Genomic DNA, 19,646 nt, shown 5'->3' on the forward strand with positions numbered 1-19,646 from the left:
AAGGGGTCTACAAGTTCCAAGACCAGTTCAAGAAAAGCCTAGGGAATTTCCTTTATGCAAACCTTTCCACTTTTCTGGTTCATTACCTAAATTTGTCTCTAGAAACAAACAGGAACACTTTAAGAGGAATTATTTCATGGTGATAAATGTGGCACGACTGCTCTGCAATTTTGCTTTTATTCACTAGATACAGATCAGTGTTTTTCTTTTCTCCTAGTCTCCTTTATGTTGAGCGATTGTCTAATGACAAGCTCTTCAAAGGAGAGAAACAATATTCTTACGCACATGGAAGCCTTCCATTGTTTCCCCTGCTGCTCCTTTGGCTTGATGCTGTATTCAAGGAGTAATTGTGGGAAGTCAGTGCTGCTCTTCCTAAACATAAACTAGGCTGAACTGCACTCTTCCTGTCTGCTGTTGTTAGCAACAGCATTAGAAAATTGCTGTGTACTAAGTCAGTCATGGAGAAGGAAAAGCAGGGACAGTGAGTGTTTTTTCACAGCTGAATGCAATGCCTACCTTTTCACCTGCTGTACTTTTTGTTTGCACTAGGAACTATGATTGTGCACTAGGATTGTTTGCACTAGGAACTATGTCAAATAATCCTAATCACAGGGATGATTTCATTCCCTTTAATGAAATTATATGGGGAAGTAAAGCAAACAGCTTTAGATTCTGTTTTTTTTCTCAGCAATGATACTCTCTTTCAGACCAGTGCTAGCCCATGAAAGGAGCAGTTGTCTGTTTGTTCAGCAAGCACAGTAAGAACTTTTTCAACCTTTTATAGTCTTTTTAGCCAAGATTGTTATTAAATAATTTGTTCTTAGCCTTCTCGATGTCACCACAAGAGAAGTTAGTGAAATACAGTCAAACTTAGAACCAGACAAAAGACTAGTTTCTATATGCCTTGGCACCTTCTTACTTCAGATCAAGATTGTTAGGTGAAAGCCAGAGCAAAAGAAGAGGGGAAAAACCCCCCTCCTTAGAATTTCTGGATATATTTATTTGCAGCAAAGATTTAGTATAAAATATGTGTCAAAGAAATGCATTACATGAATGCATACTACCAAGGAGGATCTTACTATAAATTTGTTCTTTTCAAGCCTGGATAGTTGGAATGAAACTCTTCCTGCTGCTAAATTTTTCTCTGTTGATATGTCCTGGGGATTTTATTATTCACAATCTTCCTTCCAAAGGAAGACATTTTCAGAAGTCAGAAAAAGTGTTGTTTTAGGGCACATGTGGAATATCATATGGATATTCCTAGTATGGAGGACAGAATTTAATTCTGTGTTTTGAATTAGGTTCAATCTTTTGCTTCTGTTGTTTGAAAGATACTTCAGGAGCAACTAATTTTCTGAGCAACACATTTAGTTGCCAGTTGTTTTGAGACTGACTTTTCAAATTTTTATCTTGTGACATAGTAGTATATTTCCAAGTCTCAGATAAGCTAATTTGGACCCAAAAGATTAGTCAACTTAATCTAATTTAACATTTTTATTCCTTTTGTTCCTTTGTTCCTGCTTTTTACAAGGAAGAAAATTTATAAGGCATCCTTATAAGGTGGAGGCATGTGTCGTTTAATAATATGATTCAGAGAAGCATTTCATGCCTTTGATTAGGGTAAGAAAATTTTCTTTTTTTAAATCACAAAGACAGTGAATGATGATAAGTATGCTGGAAGGATTTTTAGGTTAACAAGGCATGAATAAATGTCAGCTTTCCATGAAGAGATGAATAAAGTGATTGTATTTACTGTGGCTGCGCAATGTGTTTAAGAATACCTAGTACTATTCAAAAATGCTCTTTTAATAACCTTTTTATACAGATAACCATAGGCCCATGTGCATGTCACAGTCAAAAGTAAGAAGTCCTTTTCTGTGTGGAAGTGTCTAGTTTTAGAGCGGAGTTTGAAACTATAAGTCTTCTGCAAAAGAAACGGGGAGACAAGGGTACATTTGGCAGAAAGAGTGAAAAATTGGTCTCAAAACATGAAATGAGAGCTAACAGCTTTTGCTACAACAAACTTTACTGACCTACATGATCAGTTGAAAAGACTAGATGGATTTTGGGATAGAAGCCCATCTTGAAAATGTATTTTTTCATGTCCTTGTGTTCCAGAAAAGTAATTATCCTGGACTGAAAAATGGTTTACAAAGTTGAAAGCTATTGTAATTTTTTTTTCAAAGCAAAGAGTTAACAGGTTTCAGTCTAGAGAAATCAAGCCTTTGCTCAAACTGAAATACTTTAAATTCAGTAAAAGTTGCAGGAGCAGAATCTATCTAAAATACTCTGGCCATCGTGTATGAGGTCAGCAACATGGTATAATTGTGCTCAAGGCTCTGTTTTTCAAGGAATGGTTTGAAGTATTCTTATAGCAAAACAACACTGTTTTCCTTATGGCTCATGCTCCAGGCTGTCATTTGGTCTTTATACCTTAGGGCCTGAATGAATATTCAGCAGTTCTGTAGGGATAAGGAGTAAAACCCTGGCCCAGCTGAAGTCAGCAGTTTCATGTAGATCTCGTATATACAATCTAGAGTGTGGGTTTTTTATTGTTTTTTGTTTGTTTGTTTGTTTGTTTGTTTTTGTTTTTGTGTGTGTTTGTCATAATGAGTTGTCACAGTCCTTCCCGGGTGGTCAAATTGTGTGTACACTGAGCTGGAAGAGCATTTCTTGGCATAGGATGAATGGTTATGAAGATGTTTGTCCCATCTAAACTTCCTGGCCAAACTGTAGGACCTGGGAAGGCAGCGAGAGGGCTGGAGCATGCCATGGCGAGCTGGCTGAGGCAGATGCGGTGCTTCCTGTGGTGCTAAAGTAACACCAGTTTTACAGCTATGGGACACATGGGATTACTTCTGAAGTCTTCCTGACGCTGGAAGATTTCAGCATTATGTAGGTCAGATTTGCATAAGAGCATGCTTTATGCATAGGGCCTGTTGTTTTAAAGCAGGGTGTAATGACTTACCCATTGCGTGGCTGAGCTCTCTTTTTTAATGTTAAACACCCATGGAACTATGGTGGAAGAAGCCTCAGTTGGCCACATTTCTGAGAACAGTGCATCACAATAGCACATTAGTCATCCTTGCTTGATAAAAATAAGAAGGATGAATAGAGAAGCCCTAGCACAATGTAGAGCTCTAAAGAGCAGTTTATATTGAAAGAACTGCTTTTTCTTTTTTTTTTTTTTTTTTTTTAACTGTGTGTGTACGAAGAAGCTGCTGCTACTTGAAAGCCTCTCAGTTTTAGGTTTGAAAAACTACAGACTCCTTGGGACTGCAGGACCTGTAGCAATGGTTGATTCAACCCTTTACTTTTTGGAAGAAGAGAAACAAAATTTACGCTTCTGCTGTGGCATGAGGCCATCTGATGTATCCTTGGAAACAACAAAGTAGAAAAGGTCTGTCTGCTCTGTGTAAACATTCAAGAGCCCATAGCATTTTCTGGGTGAGCTGGGTTTTTGTCCTGAGTCACTACATTCTTCTTTCTCCACAACTGTGCAGTTAGCTGCTGCCTTCCAGCATGTTACACAGCGCAGCTGCATTGCATGTGAACAGTGCCTGGAGCACATGAAAGACTCTTTAAGTAAGTAATAGTGACCAATTGCACTACACTGAATAAAGGCTGTTAGTCTTTCTCTATTTCAGTGTGCAATAAAGGGCAGTTTCCAGGATTGATTAAATGGTGCAGTGCCAGATGTTAGGATCTGCTGGGCTGTATGTAGATCTTGGGGGAGAAAAGCAGATTTGATGACTTACGGAAAGACTTTTGCTTATAAAAGAAAAATGTGGAGATGGTTTTATAGTCTCTTAGCAGAAAAAAAATAGAAGGAACTCTAGATGCAAAAGAATGATTTGAGCACTTGGTATGTTAGCTGGGCCATCAGGATGAGAATGATTTCTGTTTCTCCTTGTAAAATAATGTATCAGTCAAATGTTAGCCAGCATTGCAGGCAAGTGGCAAAAATGCAGCAGTAAAGAGCTCCCAAGCACCTACTAGGTGATGCTCATAATGCTGAAGGCACCGGGTCACACCTGTAAGTTCAAACACTTAACACTTGCTCCTTCATTCCCACATTTGTTCAATCCAACCTCTTTTGTTCTGTGGTGGGAGTCACTTAAAACTGGCTCATGAATTCACTGGGATATGAAGAGTTCTTTAAGAATACGAAGCATTTTTACATGTAATATGATTTATAAGTTTGCTTTTTTCTGTATGACTAATTTAATTATAATTTCAAGCTGTGATGTTACACAACAGAGAGAATCACCCTCTGCTGTTACAGTCCCTTTTATTCTCTGCCTCTTATTTGGTTTGCCATTGAAACTTTGAGATAAATGCCTCAAGAAATGGTGCAACAGTCTCTCTAAGGCTTTGGAGGCCTGGACAAAGCAATGGAGAAAACATGCAACGTGCAACTTATGCACTAGGGAATCATGAAGACATTCAGTTATTGTTTTTTGTTTTCTGAGTAAAATTACAGTTGTAATTAAATTAAAAAGCAGAACTCAGGCTTATGAGGTGTTCAGTGCTCTCTGCTCCTTCTGACGACAGTAGGTCTGAAGAATGACAGTTCAGATATTTTTTTCTCTCCTCTCCCATGGCTGTACAGCACAGTGACATTTGTTCCAATCTTGAGGTGGCATTTAGATTAAACATTTGAAAATTAAAACTCTAACTCTGCTTAAAAGACTAACCCCAAGGCAGATAGTAAGGCTACGAGAATAAGCTGCTGCTTCAGTTGAGCTGAAATATTATTTTAAAGACCTATATGTGTGTGTTAGGAATTCAGGACCAGTTTTGGAACTTTTTTTGGACTTCTTTTAATAATGCTGGGTTTTTATTGGGCATGGTCTGTTAGTGTTACACTAAAATATAATTGACTATAAATGAGTCTTGACACATTGTGCTATTTAGAAGGTCACTACTCTTTAAGGAAAACCTTTAGTCAATAAGTTAGTAATGATGTGTCCTATAATACAAATTTCCAAATATAGATTAGACCTTATAATATAAAATAATTTTGTTTATACCCCCCAAAAATAATTAGATTACTTGTCTGATATTAGGCATTAACATACAATTAACTGAAGGTGTCTTAAAAACAAACCAAACAAACAAAGAGTCCTTGAATATAAATTCAGAAGGGCACGGTTTTCTACTTTGTATATGCTCCCTATAAATTTGACTTTGGACAGAATGATAGTGCAGGAGCGAATTTTGAGGTTGTCAAGGGGAAAATGTCAAAATTCCACTCACTTGTTTTGACAATACACAAGTCTTGGCTGCACACGTTCAGTATATCAAAGTTAAAATGCAGTTGCCTCTGGAATGAAATTGACAACAACGAGAGCGATTAGTAACCAATTACTTATGCATCTTACCTTTAAAGCCCACAAGGACCAAGACAGCCCCACCAAGAGTCTGGGCTGAGGCACCCACTTACAAGGAATGGCACTGATGCAATTTGTGTTTTGGAGGAATTGAAGGCAATATTAAGCCTGCTGGCAACTGAACAGGTTCCATGGGGGTGTGTAACGTCCTTTACATCCAGTGCCACTGGACAGATTTTATTGCTACTTTTTATGCCCCTATCACCGAAAGCAAAAAAGAAGAAAGAGGTGGTGGTGGTGGGGAGGTTTGTCTTCACTGTTCTCGCTGCTCTTTGTGAGATCTTACCTTTTGATTCAGATGCTCAGGGAGCTGCAGAATGACACCATTGCTCAAAACTGGTTTTGTCCTGAGATTATTCCCTTCCTTAGAATCACAGTTTTTAGATGAAGGAGAAAGCAACTATTTCTTCTACAAAAAAATCAGTGGGCTGGAGTTGAGAATGAAGGCAAAACTACAGAAATCTACTTCATGGAATGCATCTGAGTTTCCATGTCCTGTGCAGAAATGAGAAACTAAGGAAAAAAAATGTAGATGTTAAGCTACAGTGATCTGGATGTGGGAGATTAATTTCAGAGAATGACTGGCATTTTTGGGAAGGGCAGATTTATTTTTTGAATCTGAACTAAAATATGAGCACACTTGCAAAGTGAGCTTAAATCTAATGAAACAAAACGTGGGACCAAAATTTGGTAGTTAGCAATGAAAACAAAAATAATTTGTGACACAAATGCTTTCCATTAAAAAAACCTCAGCATGGTAGATGGATCTTGTCCTGTCTGAAAATATAAGGTCTTGTATGTCTCCACAAAATGCACAAAAATGGGCTTCTTGAATTTCAGTACTTTGAGAAAGCCTTAAAAAGAGCTGAAAAAGAGGGAGTCCTCGCTCTAAACGTCAGCGACTTGGCAAGGCTTTGGACAGTTGGCATTAATATCAATGCTAGTATTCAGCTGACATCCTTGTTCAATGTATCTTTCTTACTGCAACTGGCAAGGGACAAGAGCTATTGTGACTGCAACTTTGAAAGCAATACTTAATTAAGTAAATTGATGTGCTCATTGGGAAACTGCAAATCATTTTTATGTGGCCTTTTCTTGCCTTTATTAAAAGCTCTTGAAGGGATACTCTTTGCATTCAACAGTTATGTCTTTACAATAAGTACTTAGTGGTTTGCATGCTTCAGCCCTCTGTTTACTTGATATATATCAGAGGTGGATTTTTTCTTTTAAATCTATGCGTTCTCCATCTACACTTTCACGAAAAAGTACACAAGGTGATGTTTGACTTATGCTGAAGGTACAAATCATCCTTTTTACTAAAATATGAAATGTTGCTTGGTTCTGCTTAAAGACCTGAAAAAGGAAAAAACCGTAACATTTCATTGAGTTGTTTCCTCCCAGCTTTCAAAAGTGTTTTTACATACACAGTGCTCATGGAAGTGAAAAGGAGAAAAATACTAACATTTTGGAGGGGAGAACAGTTAGCAGCTTGTGCAGGGAGATGCAATTATTATCCTCTGCTTGGGTGTCCTCAAGAAGAGGGAGAAACCAAATGTGAACGTTAAAGGGTTAACCACAACATTGAGAGCAATTTGTCTATTGTTTCTCTATTAATATCATTCACCAACTTACCACTCATCACCTTTTTCAGCCAGTCTCCCTATAGCAACAAATGGCGCCATAGACAAACCAGATGCAATCTCGTCTCTGTTTTCTTTTCATAAGCATTTGCAAATTTGTTAAAAAGAAAAGTAAGGGAAAGTGGGAGAAAAATGTTTATTTTTTAGAAGCTGCACCAAGGAACATTGAGAACAGGGAACTCTATTTTTGCTGGAATCCCCCCTGCTATCTGATGGGCCTACATATTTCTGTGGTATTTCCTTAAAGAGGTTGTTCTGTGTATTAAAATTAACCCAGATTCCCTTCACGGCAATCTTGGTGATCCTGAGCTTGCATGCTGTCAAAGCCCTAGGTCCAAAACTGTTCCTCCCTGTTCCTCTGTTCCTCCCCACCTTTAGTCTGCAGCTAATTTCCATCTCTCTGTTTAATTCCATGTCACAGTATTAGTTTTCCTCAGTGACATGTCTGCATGTAATTCCTACATGCATGTTTTTATGCCTGCAGCATGATAGCATGAATGCATAGACTGTTTTTTCCTGCAATGCTGCTCAAAGTCCTTACATTTAAATCTTTCCTTTACTAGGTAAATCCGTTATTTTTCCTTAAAAAGAAATCTCTTGCTTTTATCCTTTTTTGGTTTCTAAGTTCCTTTCAGTTATAGCTAACTTTAAAAGATGGAAAACATTTATCTTTTTTTACATGGAGAACAATCATCTGCTTTATTTGAATGTAGGTTGTTTCAATTTCAAAAAAACCAAACCAAAATCCGAGCCCAAAACCCAAACATGTGAAAACAAAGAGTCTCTGCAAAAGTAGGTAGTTTGTAACTTTTCTTGCAGTTGAATCAGAAAGGAACATAAAATGCCAACTGTCCTCATTATAATAGCAGATTTCTAGGTTTTTACAAGCATAAACAATAGTTACATTTATAGAAGTTACATGCATCTTTTTTATAACTTATGAAATTTTCCATGAGCTGCACCGACTAGGCTCTTGTATTGTGGGTGAGTGCTCATCAGCAGTCCAGGTAGAACTTCTGGAGACTGGTCATATGAAGATGTCATGGTCTTCCATTCAACCACCATACTGCAGCAAAGGCTAGCCAAAATGGATTTAAAACAGCTGTTGTTCTGCAGGACCAGTTACTGTGGTTGTTACAAGGAAGTTTGATGATTGTAAATGATAGGAAGATCAGTTCAGCCACTGTGAATCCTTGCTGCCACTCATATTATCAGTATGGAACCCTGAGTAAATGGAATTAACTTGTATCTCTTTAGGAAATACAGCTGAAGCAATATTTTACATTTGCCACCAAGATGCATTGAAACTCATTAGTAAAAAGAAAATCAGCATTAGTTCCTTCCTATCAATTGCACAACAGTTATCTTAAAGTTTTTTCCGATTTCATTTGTTGACTTGAATATATGTATGTACATATAGGCTGGTTGGCCTATTTAAATAGCCATAACAAGACCTGAAAAGCTTGTTGCCTTATATGCAAGATTTTTTGAGAACTTCTCTCACCTCTTTGACCAGTGGGGAGCTTTGCCATATGATGTTAGTAGACCAAGGCTTTGCCCAGTGTTGCCAGCCCCTAACACTGGAAATGTGCCAAAAAGCCAGTCCTGGCAGGAGTTGTGTTTGAGGGATCTCTGGCTCTTGGTGCTGAACAGGGGAATAAACCCCTTATGCTTGGATAGATTTTCCTGACTTTTGAAGAGCATCTTGTCTCTTTATCTGTTGCAGACTGTGCTGTAAACACTTTAACTACTTCCAGAGCTTGTTTCCACAGGCAGGACATTTGGCTATGCCATCTGATTACCACCGAAACAGAGGATAACAGTCTTACACAGTCACTTTGTTGCCTGTGTTATACTCTATCATCGTCCAGCCGGTGTTTACAGGATGTTTACAGGATGCCACAGTTAACATTGTCCAGATGCTCTATCTATGGGAAACCTACAAACCAGCTGATGTTTTCCGAATTCAACCGTCTTATCCTAGGTCTAGCCTGTTTTGTGCAAGCCAGAGTCACTCCACAGCCTGGGTGTGCTGTCAATTCATCCTGACAGGAGATAGTACTGCTGAAGATGTTGAAGTTTGTGCTGTTTAGGCCACTTATGGCTTTTCAGCAAACATTTTAAAACAAAGTGATGTGGTTTCCCTGGCAGCTTGAGGACGGAAGAGCATTTTTTAACATAAAACTATGGTAGGAATACTGCCCCTTTTTTAACTACAAGAACATTTTATGCAGTTTTTTTTGGATATTTTATCCAAGCAAAATACATGGATATTATGAGAATTGCATGATTTCCAGAAGCTAGACTATAAATGGTATTTAGGCTGTATTTTGCTTTGGTCATCACTTTTCATGTTTTGGTGTACATTTTTTCCATTTCACTATTTCCCACACAGGCTGATGATTGCTAGTCAGTCATATCAGCTTTTTGAAGATCAGCTTTCTTAGGGTAGCTTGCTAATGAAACACACAAAATAAGAAGTTTGGTGGGGTTTTTTTGGTGGCAGATTTTAGAGTGTGTAATCACACTCATATACCAACTAGTCCTAAGAACTGAAGAAGTTAAACTATTTTCAGCCATGCTGAGGGAATATTTGAAGTAAAATATACAATCAAACTGTGTAGTGTCGTTATAGATTCATACCAGTGACATTGCACTGAAAAGAGTTAATACTTTTCATAAAACTAATGTTTTGGAAATGGTCGCATTCTACCAAATGCATACTTGGAATGTAAAAAAGTATCAATAACTTATAGCAACTCTGTTTGTTTCCTACAAACTGTGTAAAAGGCACAGAAATCTCTGGTCTACACAACCTTTTAAAATTATATATCTGTTTTTATAGGTTTTTTAAAAAAATTAAATTTCATCATCCCTTTTTTGAAACTTTTTTCTTTTTTTAAACTGGGTTCTTTGATGTTATGCATTCTCTGTAAGAAATTGGTTTGGGTTTGGTTCCCCAATCCCCCCCCCCCTCCGCCCCCGAGGAATTAATATTTTGTTTCCTGTATATTTTGACCTTCTTATACAAGAAACATTTGTGTACAATACACAAACCACCCCAGTACCTGAGGTTCTCCTATGGTTTTAAGCCTGTGAATAAAGGTTTCTTCATTTAAGGGCTGGAGGTAGGGTTCTTTTAACTGCTTCATATCCACATTCCAAAACCTATTTAAAAACCTGAGTCTAAAGTCCAGCTGACAATGAACTCTGTTTTCAGATAAAGCTCCCTCCTCCCCCGCTTCGCCACACACTGTTTCTGCTGCTGGTCCACTTGTGATAAAGACCAAAACTGTTGTTTGGCTGACATGCAGAAGGAGTTGTTTATCAAAAGGAGGCTATTCTAGGAGGATATGCTCTTTAAACAGAACAATGGGGATTTTGAAGATAACCAAATCAGTACTACATAGGTGTTAGATCTGTTTTAAATTGTTTCTGTGTTGGAAAGTAGGAGGGGGCCAGGGTATTTGGCTTTGAATCCCTGGCTTGCAAGTGTGAAATGGCTAAATCCAAATTAGCTGCCAACTGTGCTTTGTACTGCAGCTTATGCTTATCTATAGGGCGTGAGCACAGTGCTGGGGGTGCAGGGAAAGGGGCCTCAGAAATTCCAATTTCATGTTGTGATCCAGTTGTATCTTGCACTTCATGCAGGGTTTTTTGATCCATCTGTGGTGCTGCCTAGTTCAAAGGGCAGTTCTTAAAAGCAGATCTATGGGCAGAGTCATCTTTTACTGGTTAGATAAGGTTATAGACACGTACATTCTACTTTATATAAATCATCTGGTTTCTGGACCTGCAGAGAAGTATCAATAGCTGATAAGTGGGAAGAAAACCCAAGGAACCTCATGGGAAACTTAGTTCTGTACAGAAGATCAACAGATGCATATGATGCATTTTTGTTTGCTCATCCCTTCTACAGAGGGACAGTATCATCAAGAATAAAGTTGACCTTCAAAGGCAAGGGAGAGGATCACTGCATTTTCTGTCAAGCTCTTAGGTGGCTGTTTCTCTTCTTTCTGATTTATGAGAATGCCTAATTTCTCTAATGAAAACTTTTCTTCAAATACTTTCTCAGATATTTGTTTTAGTTTGGAGTAATACCCATCATCAGGTCTAACTAAAAATTCCCCTTTTTCACTTACTTGCAGGGGTCTTTTATGGTACAGTGATCTCATTAAAAAATCTCTTTCCAAACCTGAGAAAGTGAAGATTCCCTATAGCTAAAGTAGTATCAACATTTTTTTTTCCTACTTTTTTCCCCCTTGGTTAACAGGCCCTGGTTAACAGCCAGTATTTCTGCCTGTTTTCATATAATGCCTCTACACACAAAAAGAAAAGAAGCAGAAAACTGTCTTCTTCTCTAATATTGATCAGCTGCAAGTGGTTTATTTAAGGCCACACAGTAAATTGCTTGCAAGAGCAGGATGATTCTTTCTGCTGGCCATCTGATTAAATCAACCTAAATATGCTTGAATATTTGCAGGTGGTTCAGGAGAACATCTGGAGTTGCCCACTTTTCCTGAAGTGCCTGTTTTGATTGATTATGGAAGCGGAAAGGTCTTTTGTATTCACCTGGTAGACATCTCCTGGCCCCAAAATTGAGGAATAATCTCTATTTTCAGCTGTAAGTTTCCTTCCTTCTCCCTTCTCCAATACAAATGCAAGCTTAAATTCTTTTAAGTGTGGAAAGGGCACTTGAGTGACCCCTGCCTAACATCACTGACACAGTTTGGCATTCTCACCTGAAGCCTGGATTTATTTTCTTACAGATTCCCACTAGGTAAACCCCATGGCAAAACTAACCCTTGACAGCTCTTGCTGTTTTGATCATCACCTTTTACAATCAAGTGTGATGACATGGAGATTAGGCAGGGCAGTCCTCTGGTTTATGCTAGAGCCAGCCTGGCTGTTTGTTTGTCATCTGTCCTGAAAGGATGCATTTTCAGAAGCTGTATCACACAACCAGGAAGAAAAAGTGACTCTACGGTTATTTAGACAGATGTATGGATGTGGTTTGTGCAGCAAAGGCAGCGGTGCAGGCTGATTATTGCACCAAGTTTTGCCAGAGGCAGTGCTGGCAAGAGTGGCAAATGCCAAACCCTTTCTGGGCTTGGTGGGAGTAACTGGGTCATAAGGGGACACAAGGATCTCTCAGCCAGCAGTGACAGCCCTGTACTTTCCTGTGGTGGGCAGTCCTTGTGGAACTAGGTGCTGTGCTTTGCTGTTAAAAGTTTGCAGAGTGCTTCATAGGAATGTTGCCTGGGTTTTAACTGAAATAGAGCTTAGTAGACCAAAATGATCCTATTTAACTGAAATGCATTCCTAAAGAGAAATGGGGCTTTAACTGGTGTGTCCCAGTACAGATTTAGGGGCCCACTGTTTGCCCTTATGTTTGAAAAGGCTACCTTTGACTTTTTTTTGTGTCTTATCTAAGTCAAGAAATGGGACTTCCATCTGGTTGAGTGTTTTTTGGCTTTGTTCTAATAACGCTTGCCTACCTCCCTAGATTTAACTGACTGGGAATAAAGGTTGCGCCCAGTTATTGTAATAGCTTGTATACATTGACAGAGGTGATGGAAACTGGTTTTTATGGCAATGTAGAGGGTAGAAGCCCTATTTAAGAGGAAATAGATTCCCATACCTCAAATACCAAACAATTTAGTGGAGGAAGCAATTATAACTCGCAGTGCTGCTGGAGTCTGGTGAGCACTTCTCTGTTTTGCGGGTACCCACATGCCAGCGTTTGCCAGCATGTGAGCTCAGCACATTGATTGCTTCTGCTTGAACTCTGGACTTGCTTTACTGATCGGTTGTTAGCTCTAACCACAGTGCTGGATGGGGCCTTTGGAGACTATCACAATGTAAATAAATACATGTGTGTTTGCTTCTAGCCTGTTTAAAAAAAAAAAAAAAAAAAAAAAAAGTGTATGTGTCAAAGGAGGGGGGAAAAGGTGTTAAGGATTCGTTTGCATACCTTTGAGATGCAGGATATACAGGAAGCAATGGGTTTAGGGGAGGGCTAGCAAAATCATTCCATAGGGGTATAACAACAGGGAAACACAGAGAGTGGTTAGATGCTGTTAGATTAGATTAGTGCAGATTTATTTGGCAAGTGGTGTTTATTTTGCTATTAATCATGTAGAGGTACTTAAAGCTTGCAGAAAAAGTCTTATTCCACAAAACAGCATGAAGAAAGGTTAGTTTGGTGTGTGGGCTGTGTTCATTTGGTTTTTTCATCTATAGCAAAAGATTACAATGTTTTAATTTTTTTTTTTGAGAGTAAAAGGGCTAGACTAGAACTAGAAAATGAAAGATGGTAGTAAAGTAGTTCAGATATACTAAATTGCTCTTCTGCTATGATTGTCCCTAGACTGGATTGCTGTTCATCTTTTGCATTAGTGATATTTTTCTTTGTGCCTTTGCCCTTGTTATAATTTTAAATGTGGTGAAATATGCTGACTTGTACCAAGTTTTATGTTTCAGCAAAGGAGAGACTGCAAATAGAAAGAACGAATGACTTCACCGTTGGCTAGAGCTGATTTTCTAGCTTACTAGCTTACATCACGGTCTTCTCTGCCAGTTAGCTGTTTGAAAGTAAAATAGGAGGCATGGCATGGTCTGAAACTGAGGGAAAGGTTGGAGTTTCAGAGGGATAGCCTCTTCACACCACTGCCAAATCACCTCTCATTTACTTTGCATTTGTAGACATAAAATGGGGCGCAAGTCTGACGACTGCAAACAGTCCTCCTCAGTACTTGTGGTTTCCTTTCAAAGGTTTTACTTATTGTAAACATTTTCTCCTTGAGATTTGCTGTGAAGGAGAAAGCATGAGACCTGGCCATGGAGTACCACAGAGTTTGACAAAAAAGTGCCTGTGATGAGGTCTCCCCTGCCTCACTGGCACACCTGCTGCTGCTTCCAGTACCCCCTAGAAGAGCCTGGCTCAAAACAGCCACCTGGCAAGTAGGTGGTGATGCTTACAGCCAGCAGGAACCTTTCCCAGCTGTATGTTCCTGGAATAGGCAACCCCTGCTCCACACCCTTGACCCTCTTCCCCTACACCCTTCTGGTACCACTCTTTTATTCTTCTTTTATCCTGGTTTAGCTACTTTCCCCTCTCTGAGGACTACGCAGATGCGCAATCCCATCTTGTTTACAATATCTTTTAATCCCGCTGTGAGGGAGAGCTTCTTCCATTGCTTTGCTCCCTTGTAATGCAACTAAAGCCACCATCAGCCCCATTTAGAGGAGGGAGATGGTTTGTCATTGGCGCTTTTCCTGACCTTCAGCCCTCTCCTGCCCTTACTTTGTCAGGTACCTCTCTTTAAACTGCACCTTTAGTGGATAAATAGATAACAGGTTCCTGCATTTCTCAAAATAGGTAGAAATGGACCTATATGATCTTTGGCAAATACATGTGTTTGCCACTATATTATTTTATTAGCGTAGCCTTTTCCTGGGTCCCAGATGCTGGCCTATTTGTCCATATTGGGTGACTGTTCTGCTTTCTCTCTATTGGGTCTTCTGGGTCTTCCTTCCTTGATGTGCTTCTGCATAGCACAGGGTAGGTCACCAGAAAAGGTAGCAGTATTTACATAAAGAAACTACAGGTATCTGAAGTTAACCTGAGCTATTATGTTTTCCATGAAGAGAGAAGCTTATGCAGGGCGCCAGAGTTGAAATCCTGGCGGCCTGCGTTGTCCTCCTAAATCTAAAAAAAATTGAGCTATCTTTTAAGTGCTTCAAGAACTGTGTGTAGACTAGTACTTTCTGGCTAAAGTTAAACTGCAGGATGGGTTTGTATTTTTCCTTTGACCCACTTTGGTGAATTAGTTTCCAGTTTCCCTGAAGAAGAATGTCTTGTCTTCTTTCTGGTTTTGCTATTTCCTTTTGTTGGCTGAAATATTTAATAAAAAAGTTGCAACAAGTAAAAGCTATGGACAAAAGTTTAAGTGGAGGAAATTTCGTTGGTTGTTGAATACAGAAGGTCAGATTTGGTGACCTTCGTTTTTAAATGTATTTTCAGATCTTCCTCAATTCTTAACTGAATACAATTAAAAATATGGGGATTTTTCTTTGCTTGATTGAACTTCTTACATTAGGCAATAGAAGATAAATCCTTTTCTTGCTTGGTTTCTATTTTCTTGATGCTTGTGATGATCTCTTCGTATTTGCTCTTTGATCATCCACGGTGTTTTCCATAGTAGAAGTGTTGCCTTACCAGTGGGCTCTCTCTCCCTGTATTGATTTTTTTTTTTTTTTGAGAGCAGAAATGGCACCTTTCATGCTTCATTGTGCACTCTAAGTTATTTTAAAGGAGGAAGAAATGAAAATGAGATGAATACTCTCCCTGACCCTTCATAGTCTTCTCTTAAACATGTGGTACCATGTTGGAAACAGTGAGTAATCCTTCCCTTCACAGCTCTGCCAGCCTACTGTTTCAGGTGAGAAATGAAAAGTTTTGCTGACACAGGGCCCTGCTTACTCCAGGGGTTTCTCTTTGTGCCTTTTGAGATGCCAGAATATCTAGTGCATAGGTCATGCAAAGGGAAATTAATTTGGTTCCATCTTGTTTCAGTTCCAGCTTATCCTTATCGTGTGCCTGTGCCCTCCTCTGCAGGCTGGCAGAGGCTTTGTGGAGCAGCCGGTGACAGGAATAGCAGGGAGAGCTGCTTCGGGCGTGAGGGGGGCTGGCTCCCCTGCCTTTAGGGAGCTGGCTGGCTCCGTGCCTGCCCTTGCCACGTGTGCCTCAAGCCAGCCGTGTCACACTCCCTCTCCTCTTCTCTTGTACTCACAGTGTTTCTGGATCACTTAAACAAGATAGTCCTGAAAACATAGCGTGGCAGTTTTAGCAGCTGACTTTGAGCAGGCTTTATGTGTTAGGCACCAGATTCTGCTCATCTCTGTACAGATATACCTGCTTTGAATTTACCTCAGCTGCAGGGAAACGCTCGGTTACAAACACAACTGAGAGGAAAAGGGCTTGCCTACATTGTTGGGAAGGGTGGCATGAGAGGGGTGCGCGAGATGGTTGTGTCAGGGTTTGATGACTTGGGGCTAGCTGGAGCTGTATCAGTGCCAACTGTACGTAGGAGGCTAGGACAGTGTGGTGAAAGCCACAACAGAAGATCCTCTCATCTCAGCACAATGCCCCTATACCAGGACTTTGTGGTATTGCAGCCACGTAAGTGTGGCTCAACTATTGTAAACCAAAACCCGTCCAGATATCACAAATCATTCTCCTTTTGAAAGTTCATTGCTTCAGTCTTCCCCCACTTCCCAGCATCAATTGCCTTAGCTTCACACCCTAGACTAAGCATAATAAATCTTGCCCTCATTTTTTAATCTCGTTGCACACATTCCCTGCACTATGGAGTGCACTATGTGTGCACATGTGCCCTGCACGAGGCACTTCTTTTGTGTTATTTTCCTGCTTTCAAGGTATATCTACTGTTTAGCACTCTCCTCATTCACACCGTTACTCAAAACCGACATCTTTCTGTGTTTCGTGTGAATTTGACAGTGCGAAATGTGTGCGCCAGAAACTAAACTGCAACCACCTGCTGTTTTCTCTATAGTTACCAGTAAGCAAATCTGCTATAAGTATTTGTATCTCCACTTTGGATGCCAAAGAGATATTGATAGCTTTCGAGCCAATCATCTGTTGGCTGTTGGCCTGACATGAAAAATAGCCTCACTGGAGTAGGAACCTTGTCTTTCTCTTGTCTTTCTACTGTTTGAGAATTCATATTGTAGCTGTGATAGTTTGGGTATTGCAACATTGTTGGAGCTATATGGAGATACCCAAATCTGTCCTAGTCCTAGGTCTGGAAATAGCTTGATTTCATAGAGTTAACAGCTATAGCTATTTTTGAAAATGTTTACACATACCTATCCAGGTATGTGTAGAGGACCTTTCTTAGCTCTTATTTTAGCAGTGCATTTCAATGGTTATGCTAGTGACCTTTTTCATTACGAGAATCCATGTTAATTCATGGCAAGCCAGGACATTATTATAAACCTCTTGACTGTTCTGTTTTTTAGGGCTTTGAAATGTAATCAAAGGTTGATTTGTCTCATACTAAGAGATGAAACAGTTACCAGCCTTAGGTTTCCTCCCTTTTATTTTTCTAGGAGGTTACTGCTAGAGTAAACTGAAATTGGAGGTGGTTTACGTTAATGCTGCAGCCTGTAGACTGCACTTGCTCAGGAGTTTATCCAGGAGGATCAGCTGATCCTGCCGCAGGATGGTGACCTCTGGCAGAGACACAGGACAGAGACAGCTGCTTCAGCTCTCCCAGCTAAACCTGCTTAAGGTGGTGAGTGGGAGTTGTTAATACCATTATTTGTTTAATTATAGGGCTAATAGACCTTTTTTTTGTGTGTGTGTGTGTGCGCATTACAATAGAACACATGAAATAGGGGCAGAGTAAAAATTGAGTGTGTTATCTGGAAGCTGGTTCTCAACTTTTATCCCTATTTATTAACTGAGAGCCTAAAATGAAAAGTAACCAGAAGCATACGTGGCTTTAAACTTTCCAGTTATATAAAAAGGCAACCCACCCTGAAACGTCTGGTGCCATGAGGGTGTACAGTGCTTTTAGGAATACAGGACAAGGGTGAATTTTTTATTAGCTTAGTCGTCTTATTTTCCTCCAAATATAGATAGGTACTTCTTAGTACTCAACTTTAGTACTTGAGAATAGGCAGCCAAGTGTGCTCTGGGAACTATTTGCTAGGGAAGTCTGTTAGAAAAATGGGAATCCAAAAGTTATTTCTACTTTATTAAAGAGAGGATAAAGTTTTTAATGACGATAGCTTTATGGAAGTGCAACCCTTTCCCTTCCCCCACCTTTCTTCAAAACAGAGATAAAGCAAGTACTTGCTTTACAAGCTACTGCAGTGATCACATTGGCATTTTTGCACTGGCTTCTGAAGTGCTGCGTCCTTATTTCAACATGTCCAGGCCCTGAAACTCCTGCCCAAAGGGAAAGACGTGCGTGCTGCGGGAGCTACCTCCTACGCTCAAGCCACTGTGAATCTGCAAGTAATGGTCCTCTCAGGAAAGAAGCTGAGGGCACTTGGCAGTGGAAAGTATCTTGCCCATACTGGAGATGGTGACAGAACTGGCAATGAGGAGGTGACTAGTCATTCTGCGAGGCCTGGTCTGGGGCCAGTTTTCATTTTCATCTTGTTCTCTTTCTGTTTTTCTTTCTCTCTCGCTTTTGTTATTTATAGCAATGAGCAAATGTTGCTTATTTTTAGCAGCCTTTCCATTTTGCTCAGGCGCTGATCCTAAGTAATGGAATGCCTGTGGCCCTCCCTAGGGCACCATCCCTCCTCTAATACGAGCAAACGCAGGCTTTGGTGTAGGGAGTTACTGATTTGCTTCCAGGCAAGTAGGTGTGTGTGATACCCGTAAAAGGTGCCCATGCATACCATGTATTAGCACTCCAACATCTTAGCAAATGACCTTGCATGATCTGCCTTGGGCTGTTGGTGAGAAATTATGTATGTTGTGTATCTCCATAAAGCAAGCAGCCTTGCAAGTTGCTTATTTTAGAGCATATAAAACCGATGCTAAAAACCCAAACACACCCAAATACACACACCCATTTCCACAAACAGAGCAAAAGCAAAGTCCTGCCTCGAGTGCAGACAGTTTCATTTCTAGGAGGAGCAAAGTAAATGGATCAATTCATGGAAGCAGATGTAAGAGTTGCATAGGGGTACATGACATAGGCTTCATTTTTTTTTCCCTTTTCTCTTTTTAGATCTTGTGTCACTGAGTTATTGCAGAGTTGTTAACACAAGGCACAATAGAGTCCTGAGGGAAGCAGTTAAGGGAGGACTTCCACTGAGCTGTGGACATCCAGGGAGTCCCTGCTTCACTGATTAGCAGCTGACCAGCAGCATCTTCCACTGAGTGTCCTAGCAGCTTTATGTCTACTTTCTAACTTCAGGAGACAAACGTATGACCTTAGACTCTGCCCCTGTTCTAAACCCCTTTAGGCTGGAAAAAAACGTTAAGGAAAGATGCATCCAACCAGAGACAACAAAGTTTAAGCTCTCCTATCCTTACATAAAGTTCATCAAAAAGAACTTCAGAACCAAGAAGGAGCAGCTACATACTTAAAGTGCAAGGAAGAAGATGCAGACTTTTAGGTCTTGCCCATAATGCTTGTCCTGTGTCCTCTGAGGTACAAGGGATTTGCTTGGAGAACAAGTGCCCTTGGTCACTGCTGCCTGCTTTGCATCAACAGAGCTTTGCTCCTACACACATTTGTATTCTGCCGGTGAGATGCTTTCTGGCTCCCACCTATTTCCGTTCCAGCTAGAAGGAAAGCAGGTGAAGAGGTTGTCCTACACCTTCAGCGCCACTGGTATACACTCAGACTGCAAGTATAGCTGCAAAAATACTTAGTTGCCTTAGTAGGGTCTGACTTAGTTTAAACACTTTCTGTAGGTTTTTGTCTTCCCCATTTTCAGGCACGACTTGTTTTGGTAGGGTTAGGAATCTAATACATGCATATTTATGCTGGCAGAGGAGACTAATTTTCTGCTAATGAAAGAGGGCAAAAGGCTGGAGGATGTTACTCAGGTGCAGCCAGAG

General features: G+C 40.0%; 1 long non-coding RNA gene across 1 annotated transcript in view; it reads left to right on the forward strand.

Annotated features, from left to right (window-relative positions):
* LOC114012561 (uncharacterized) overlaps positions 1 to 11,628 on the forward strand; it is a 55,676-nt gene extending 44,048 nt beyond the window's left edge. Inside the window, exons 8-9 of the long non-coding RNA XR_008749307.1 lie at positions 1,532 to 1,620; positions 11,517 to 11,628. This is a non-coding gene — a long non-coding RNA (uncharacterized LOC114012561). The remainder of the gene's footprint in view (positions 1 to 1,531; positions 1,621 to 11,516) is intronic.
* Positions 11,629 to 19,646: the final 8,018 nt, after the last annotated feature.

Source organism: Falco peregrinus, chromosome 11 (genome assembly GCF_023634155.1).
Source record: "Falco peregrinus isolate bFalPer1 chromosome 11, bFalPer1.pri, whole genome shotgun sequence".
Taxonomy (NCBI): domain Eukaryota; kingdom Metazoa; phylum Chordata; class Aves; order Falconiformes; family Falconidae; genus Falco; species Falco peregrinus.